This window comes from Elephantulus edwardii, unplaced genomic scaffold (assembly GCF_000299155.1).
Source record: "Elephantulus edwardii isolate Elephantulus edwardi_28Jun2011 unplaced genomic scaffold, EleEdw1.0 scaffold00018, whole genome shotgun sequence".
NCBI classification, from domain to species: Eukaryota; Metazoa; Chordata; class Mammalia; order Macroscelidea; family Macroscelididae; genus Elephantulus; species Elephantulus edwardii.
Window position 1 is genome coordinate 18,774,537 of NW_006399768.1, and position 7,677 is coordinate 18,782,213.

A 7,677-nucleotide genomic window follows, 5' to 3' on the forward strand; every position below is an offset into this window, starting at 1 on the left:
AAAGTGTCTGGGGGCAGCTTCTCCACATTTAGAGCCTCTCAAGCACAATTAGCAGTCCAGTATCCTCTACCCCAACCCCATCTAAAGAGGAAAAGGTAGCCCCACTTCACACCACTCTGAGATAAAAAGCGAGGATCTCTGTGAAGAGCTGCCCTATAACAAAATCTTCCCCTAATAGTGTGTTAAGGGAGCTCTGGTGTCCCAGTGCCAAGAAGCCACACTGCAATCCTAAAGGCACATGGTTCGAGGCCACCAGCTGCTCTGCAAGAGAAGGATAGGCAATCTCCTCCTGTGTCAAAGGGTCAGCTATGGGTCAGTTCAGACTCTATGGTACACAACAACAACAACAATGTGTTAAGGGAACTCAAGAGAGCTCATTAGACTCAAGGATGGCAAAGCTTTAAGCATGTGCTAAGAGAGGCTGCTCCTTAGACAAGGGATATCATGCTCGGAAAGGTGGAGGGTCAATGAAAGAGAGAAAGATCTCCACTGAGGTGGATTGGTATAGTATTGGAGCAAAAGGCTCAAGTGTATCAGAGATGATGAGAATGGCACAGGTTAGGACAGGGTTCAGAATTTTTACAGGGTCACAATACATATGTCATACTTAACTCAAAGGCACCTATCAAGTGGCCTAGTGGGTAAGGAGCTCCACTGCCCACACAAAGTCTTTAGTTCAAATCCATCAAAAGAGGCAATCCCTTTCTATGCGATTTAAGTCTCTGAAAACCCATCAGAGATTCAACAATGAGTCAATTTTGACTCAATGGCACATAAAATAATTATGTTGCTATCTTTAACATAAAATTATCTGTATCAAAATTTCAAATGAGTTCAAATTGCTTTGCCTGAGACAAAAAGGATGAAATCAAAGTTCAAGCTCCCTCATTTCAAGGAGATAGTATTTCAAAGATGCTGGGAGAAGGTAGTATGAAAGAGAGAGGTGGGGGAACTTAAAGGTTCACAGTTGACTGTGAGGCCTAGACTCACACAATTCCAAAATAAAGGAGGTTAAAGGTTCATGTACATAGAAAAAGACTTAGATTTGATATCTTCCTTCATAAACTGTGTTGTTTATGAAGTCACCTGCAACACACAGTGACCCTATGTACAACAGCCCTAAACCTTACTCTATCCCTTTCCAATTTTACTGTCTCCAACACACCTATCCTCATTACCCCAGTGACTGAATCAATCCATATCATTGAGGGTAAGAATATTTGTTTTCTTGATGTTGAGCTCCAGTCCATATTGAAGGCTGCAGTCCTTGACCTTCTGCAGCAAATGATTCAGGTCCTCTTCAGTTTCATCAAGTAAGGTTGTATCATCTGCATAACGCAGGTTGTTGATGAGCCTTCCTCCAATGCTGATGCTACATTCCTCCTCATAAGGCACAGCCTCCTGAATGATCTATTCCACATTTATATTGAAAAGGTATGGAGATAAGTTGTATCTATGATGCACACTTTTCCTGATTTTGAACCATACAGTGTTTTCTTACTCTGTTCTGATGACTGCTTCCTGGTCCAAGTATAGTTTTGCATGCACTCAATTTAGTGTTCTCGAATTCCTACTCTTCTCAAGGTTAGCCATAATTTGTTTTGATCCACACAATTTAAGAGGATATCTTGAATATCATCCATAATGAAACAAAAGGTCATTGCTAAAACAGAGGAGAAAGAAAATACCAAGAAGGATGTCAGAAGAGACTGTAAATATTGCACCAGAGCACTAAACAGAGGGAAGAAATGAACATGTTAAGGAGCATAATAGAATATTTCAGACAGCAGTTCAGAAAGAAAAAGCAAAATATTATAATGAAATGTGTGAAGAAAAGGAGTCAGAAAATTAAAAGAGACTAATTCGCTCTGCATTTCCTAAGCTGAAGAAACAAGGACGAATTCAAGCCTTGAGTTGCAATACTTAAGGGTGCTATAGACAGAATTTTCAATGATCCAGAAAGCATCCAAAGATGGAAGGAGTATGCAGAGTCACACTGTACCAAAAATAATTGGTTGACACAGAAAAGGGTCATGAAAAACCATATGATCAAGAGGCAATGGTGATGGAGGAAGTTCAAGCTGCTCTAAAGGAATTGACACAGAACAAGGCCCCAGGAATTGAACGAATACCAGTTGACATATTTCAACAGATGGATGCAACCCTGAACACACTCACTAGGTTGTGCCAGGAAATCTGGAGGACAACCACCTGACCAACTGACTGGAAGTGATCCATATTTATTCCCATCCCCAGAAAAGGTGATCAGACAGAGTGCAGAAATTATCAAACAAGATGACTAATCTCGCATACAAGTAAGATTCTACTGAAGATTATCCAAAAAAGATTGGAACGGTACATCGACAAAGAACTACCAGATATGCAAGTGGGGTTTAGAAGAGGCCATGGCACTAGGGACATTACAGCCAATGCCAGATCAATCTTAGCTGAAAGAAGAGAGTACTGGAGAAATAGTGCATATATCAAAGATAGGAAGGTATAGCCCCAGGAAACAAGTTAGGAAAAGAAATGAGCACAAAGTAAATCGATAGTTGTTTTTGTTATTGTTATGTGCTACCAAGTCCAGTACAACCCATAGTATCCCTATCAACAACAGATCTGAACTCTGTCCTGTCCTGTGCCATTCTCTTTCTTTCTGACACATTCAAGCTCATTGCAGCAGTCACTGTGTTAATCTATCTGGTTGAGGGTCTTCCTCTATTTCACCAACTCTCCATCTTTCCAAGTATGATGTCCCTTTTAAAGCAATAATATCCCCCAGCAATATGCCCCAAGTATGTTAGATGAAGTTTTATCATCTTAGTCTACAAGGAGCGTTCTGCATTCCCTCCAAAGATATCCATTTGTTCTTTCGTCAATCCATGGGATGATTCAGTACTCTTATCCATCACTGTACTTTAAGGAATCAATTCTTGTCATCCTTACTTCATTGTCTAGCTCTCAGATGCATAAGTGACTGAAAAGACCATGGTTCTAATCAGAATCACCTTAGTCCTCAAACTGACATTATTGCTCCTAAATAATTTAGAGAGGTCCCTGCCTGCTGATTTTCCCAGTGCAGTGTGTCTCCTGACTGCTGGTACCAAGGGTGTTGATTGTGGATCCAAGTAATATGAGACCATTCACAACTTCAGTCTTTTCTCCATTTTTCATGATGTTGCCTATTGGTCCAATGGTAAGAATTTATTATTTTTTTAATTGATATGCAATCCATATTGAAGGCTTTATTCTTCCACAGCAACTGCTTCAAGTCCTCCTCACTTTGAGCTAGCAGCAATGTATCATCGGCTTAAGGCCATAGTTAGTTTTCCACATATTCCTGTTATAGATGGAACTGAATTTTCTCCACATCCAAAATATATATAAATGCTCATTCCTTACCTGTGAACATACACTTATTTGGTAATAGAGTCTTGGAGGTATTATCATAATGCTGACATGAGGTAATACAGGAATAGAGGATGTTTTCATCCAGCCTATGTCGTGACCTTGTAACAGGAAGCACAGGTCAAAGACAGTCATAATAAAATGCCACTATAAACCAAGGAATGCAAGATTACCAGCAGCCAGGAGAAACAAAAATCTTTTCAACTAGCTGTAGAGAGAACATGATCATGTTGACACCCTAAATTTTAACTACTAACCCCAAGAACTGTGAGATAATAAATTTGTATTTTATATGCCTCTCAATGTGTGATACTTTGTCAGAGGAGCCTAGGAAATTAGTGTACCCAGTATTGCTATTATCTTGCATTTCATGTATCAGTCTTTTTATATTGGAGAAAATCAGGCTTTTCTCTCTTAAACACTGAAAATAACTTAGCATTTAATTACAAATTAACAAAACACACTATTGGCTTGTTACTGAGTTGAAAAGTGTCCCACTTCCCTTATCAAGTCAGGTTCCTTCAGAATCTTAGAATGTGCCCTATGAGGGTTTTTTTCAAATACAGTGTTTATTAAGCTCAAGTGAAGTCAGTCTGAGTTAAGATTGGCCTTAAATCCAGTCAGAAGTGTCTTTATAAGCTGAAGATATATAAGAAAATACAGATGGAATAAGGCCATGTACAGGCAGAAGAGATGGGGATAGCATAGTTCCCAGGCACAAGAAGACCTAGACTAAAAGAATTGGGAAGAGTAAGGAAGAATTCATTCTTCCCCAGAGCCCTCAGAGGAAGCATGACCCTGGTGATACTTTGAATTTGGCCTTCTGGCCGAAAAAAGCAAAACAAAACAAAAAACCCAAACAACAACAACCACAAAAAAATCCGAGTAAGTGAACACTTGTCCTTTGTATTATATCACCCAGTTTTGGTACATGGTTTCAATAGCTTTAGGAAACAAATAGAGATTCCTTAGTAGGGCTTGTGAAAAATGATTCTACCTATTATCTGTTTTGAACTGTTCCATAGTGTTTCCCCCTTCCAAATGATGCTCAGCCTTAAGTTTACTTTCGCAAAGCAATTAATTCTCAATGAGCACAGGCTCATATTGCAAGCACATATGTTTGCTTTTGAAATTAAGTTGTTAGTAACTAAACGTACTCATTGTCCCTGGTTTCACAAGCTCATGATGGCAGGCACCATAATGTTTTTCAAGTAGTGGTGACTGTTTTTCTTTACACGGGGCATTGGCCTGTCTCTCACATTCACAGCTGTCGTACACGCTTTGCAATTAGAAAAAGGAAAGGGAACGAAAAAGAGAAAAATAATTTGCCTCATGTGTGAGCAAGAGTTCGCTTATACTCTTCCAGTCTTGCTGAGGAAAAAGCCTGACTTGCCTGAGAGTGAAGCATTTTACTAAAATGAGCCCGAGTCTATGCAGGACAGATGCACTAAGTTAATCAAGACAAAGTTGCTGTGATTGTAAACCACGAAAACATTATTTCATGGTCAGCTGAAGGAAATAAAACTCCTTTGCTGTCAGTTGTAAGAAAGGAACAGAAAGTAGCAACTCAGGGGGTCACTAAGTCAGGCCAGACTAGGACTCCCCCCTACTGGTGGCCAAGGTCCTTAGACTCAGGAAACAAAAACTACGAACTTTTTTTTTTTGGTGGAGTCATTGGATTTAAAGTTTATTTATTCACCTCAGAAGAAAGTTGGCAATAGCAGAACACTAGGGAGCTCTGGTGGCCTAGTGAGAAAGACCTGTGCTCCAACCTGAAGGAACATAGTTCGAGTCCATCACGTACTCTGTGGGTTGGACAATCTCCTCTCATGAGATTTATTGCTTCTGAAAGCATTCTGGAGGGTCAGTTATGAGTCAGTTCTCACTAGATGGTACCTAACAACGTAACAACAAGCACTTTAAGGGTTTATTTCTCAAGACACATAAAAAGGTTACCTCATTACTATCAGTTTGGAAGTTACTTACAGCTGACCTTCCAGGGATTTTTCAGAAGTAAAAAAAATCTCTGTAGAGAAGATTGTCTACCTTCAGTGGAGCAGCTGGAGGATTGAAATCACCTGCTTTTGGATTGGCAGTACAATTCTTTACCCAGTAAGCCTCCAGAGCTCCTAAAAAGAATTACATTTTCTACATATACAGCATTAACAACCATTAAATCTCTTTAATGTCTAGTCAAAACAAATTCATAGGTGACCTCAAAGCAGATTTTCAGATGTTGTATAAAAAAGGAACTTGCCCATCTGCTTCCCAGGGAACACCTGGTGGATTTGATCCACTTGTCTTTGGGTTGACAGTACAACTCCTTAGCAACTAAACCACTAGAGCTCACACATTAGTAATAGATATCAACATACATATATGCACATACTATTTATCCTTGGCACATATATAAAAAAGAACAGTATCTACCTCAAGACAATGGGATTAGGGAAAGAGGTGGGAGCTTTTCACCTTGTGTTTTATACCCTTCTGTACTAAGCAGGTTTTTTGGTTGTTGTTGGAGTGTTTGTTTTGTTTTAATTGGTTTTGCTTTGCTTTCATTCTGTGTACATATTACTTTGTAATAATAGAAAATCTCTCTTCACCCTGAGTTTTTCCTTTAATATATACATTCTTTAGATGTATTTATGTGATCATAATTGTATCATATTAGAAGATAGCTGGGAAAGCTCACAGTGCTATATTATGAAATCGCTGAGTCAATCCACCTCATATAGGGTCTTCCTCTCCCCCTCTGTCCCTCTACCCTCCAAAGCATGAGGTCCTTCTCCAAGGACTGGTCCCTCCTTGCAACATGTCCAAAATATGTCAGATGAAGCTTCATAATCCTTGCCTCCAAGGAGCAGCCCAGTTTAACCCTCTCCAGGATGAACCTGTTTGATCTCCTAGCAATCCATGGTATATTCAATACTCTTTTCCAGTACCACAGTTCAAAGGTATCAATTCTCCTTCAATCATCCCCAGTCATTGTCCAGCTCTCTGATGCATAGCAACTGATTTCAAATATATAGAAATAATAGAAATAGAAATAATAGAAATATAAATATATATATAATTGGCTTCTGCTAGTTACTGAGATAGTGTTTTACATGCATTATTTAATTTCATTTAATTTTACAATGTTGTTGATTGTGAGTCAAGCACGACTTGAGTGACCTTATGAACAAAAGGTCTGACCTTTATTAAAAATTTAACCTGCCAACCTATATATTGTCATGATTAAATCTCACAATGGTCTTTTGAGACCTGAATGTTACTCTTATCAATGAGGATGCCAAGCATATTATTTCTTTCTCATTTCTTTGTCCCAAAGCCAAGGAAAATGCAGTTTGGTAACTAGCTTACAATTTTGCTTTAAACTTTGACAATCTTAGCATCTGTTTTGGAATTCAGTCATGCTTTATCATTATCTGTGACTACCTTTTCAAAACCTAAACACTCATAGTGTCTATGTAATTTATTACTCTCACCTCTATAAATACATAATTACCTCTAGGACTACATTTAGGTGTCTACTTTTATATTCTCAACTCAAAATTAACTCTTCCAGGAATTTGCCTTTCTCCTTAGCTTAGATGAATTTCCTTTGTGACATATTTTCATAATCCATTTCAAAGAATTTATTACCTTGTAAAGGCAAATTTGTTTATGTCTGTATTCCTGCTTTCATAATTCATCCTGCTAGGATTGTTGTTGTGTTGTTGTTATATACCATCAAGTTAGAACCAACCCTTAGCTGACCCTCCAGAGAGATTTCAGAAGCAGTAAATCACACAGCAGATTGCCCATTCTTCTCTTGTGGAGCTGCTGGTGGATTTGAACCCATGTCTTCAGATTGCAGTGCAGATTCTTACCACTAGGCCACCAGAGTAGCAGACTATGAGAGGTCTCCGGTCAATGTAGTCCCAAATGCTTAACCAGCAGTATGTGTCCATAATTTCTAACACAAACAATTCAAATCTCTACTTCCTTTATGGCCATTGGGCTCAGATTCACGAGAAGGTCTCCCAGAGACTCCGACCTGTCAGGGAAAGACTCACATGACCTTAGGTAGTAAGCAGGTTTTGGAGAAACTTGTGAGTGATGGGCCAGGATCCTGTAGACTATCTTTTGTAGCACAGTTATATGATAACTGTGGGTGGTGCAGGCTGGTGGTGTAGGGACTGGTGAGCAGCTGGAAGCCACATCCCAGGTGAGTGAGCTTTTCCAAAAGAAAGAACGCCTGTTACTGAGGTTCCATGAGCTTAT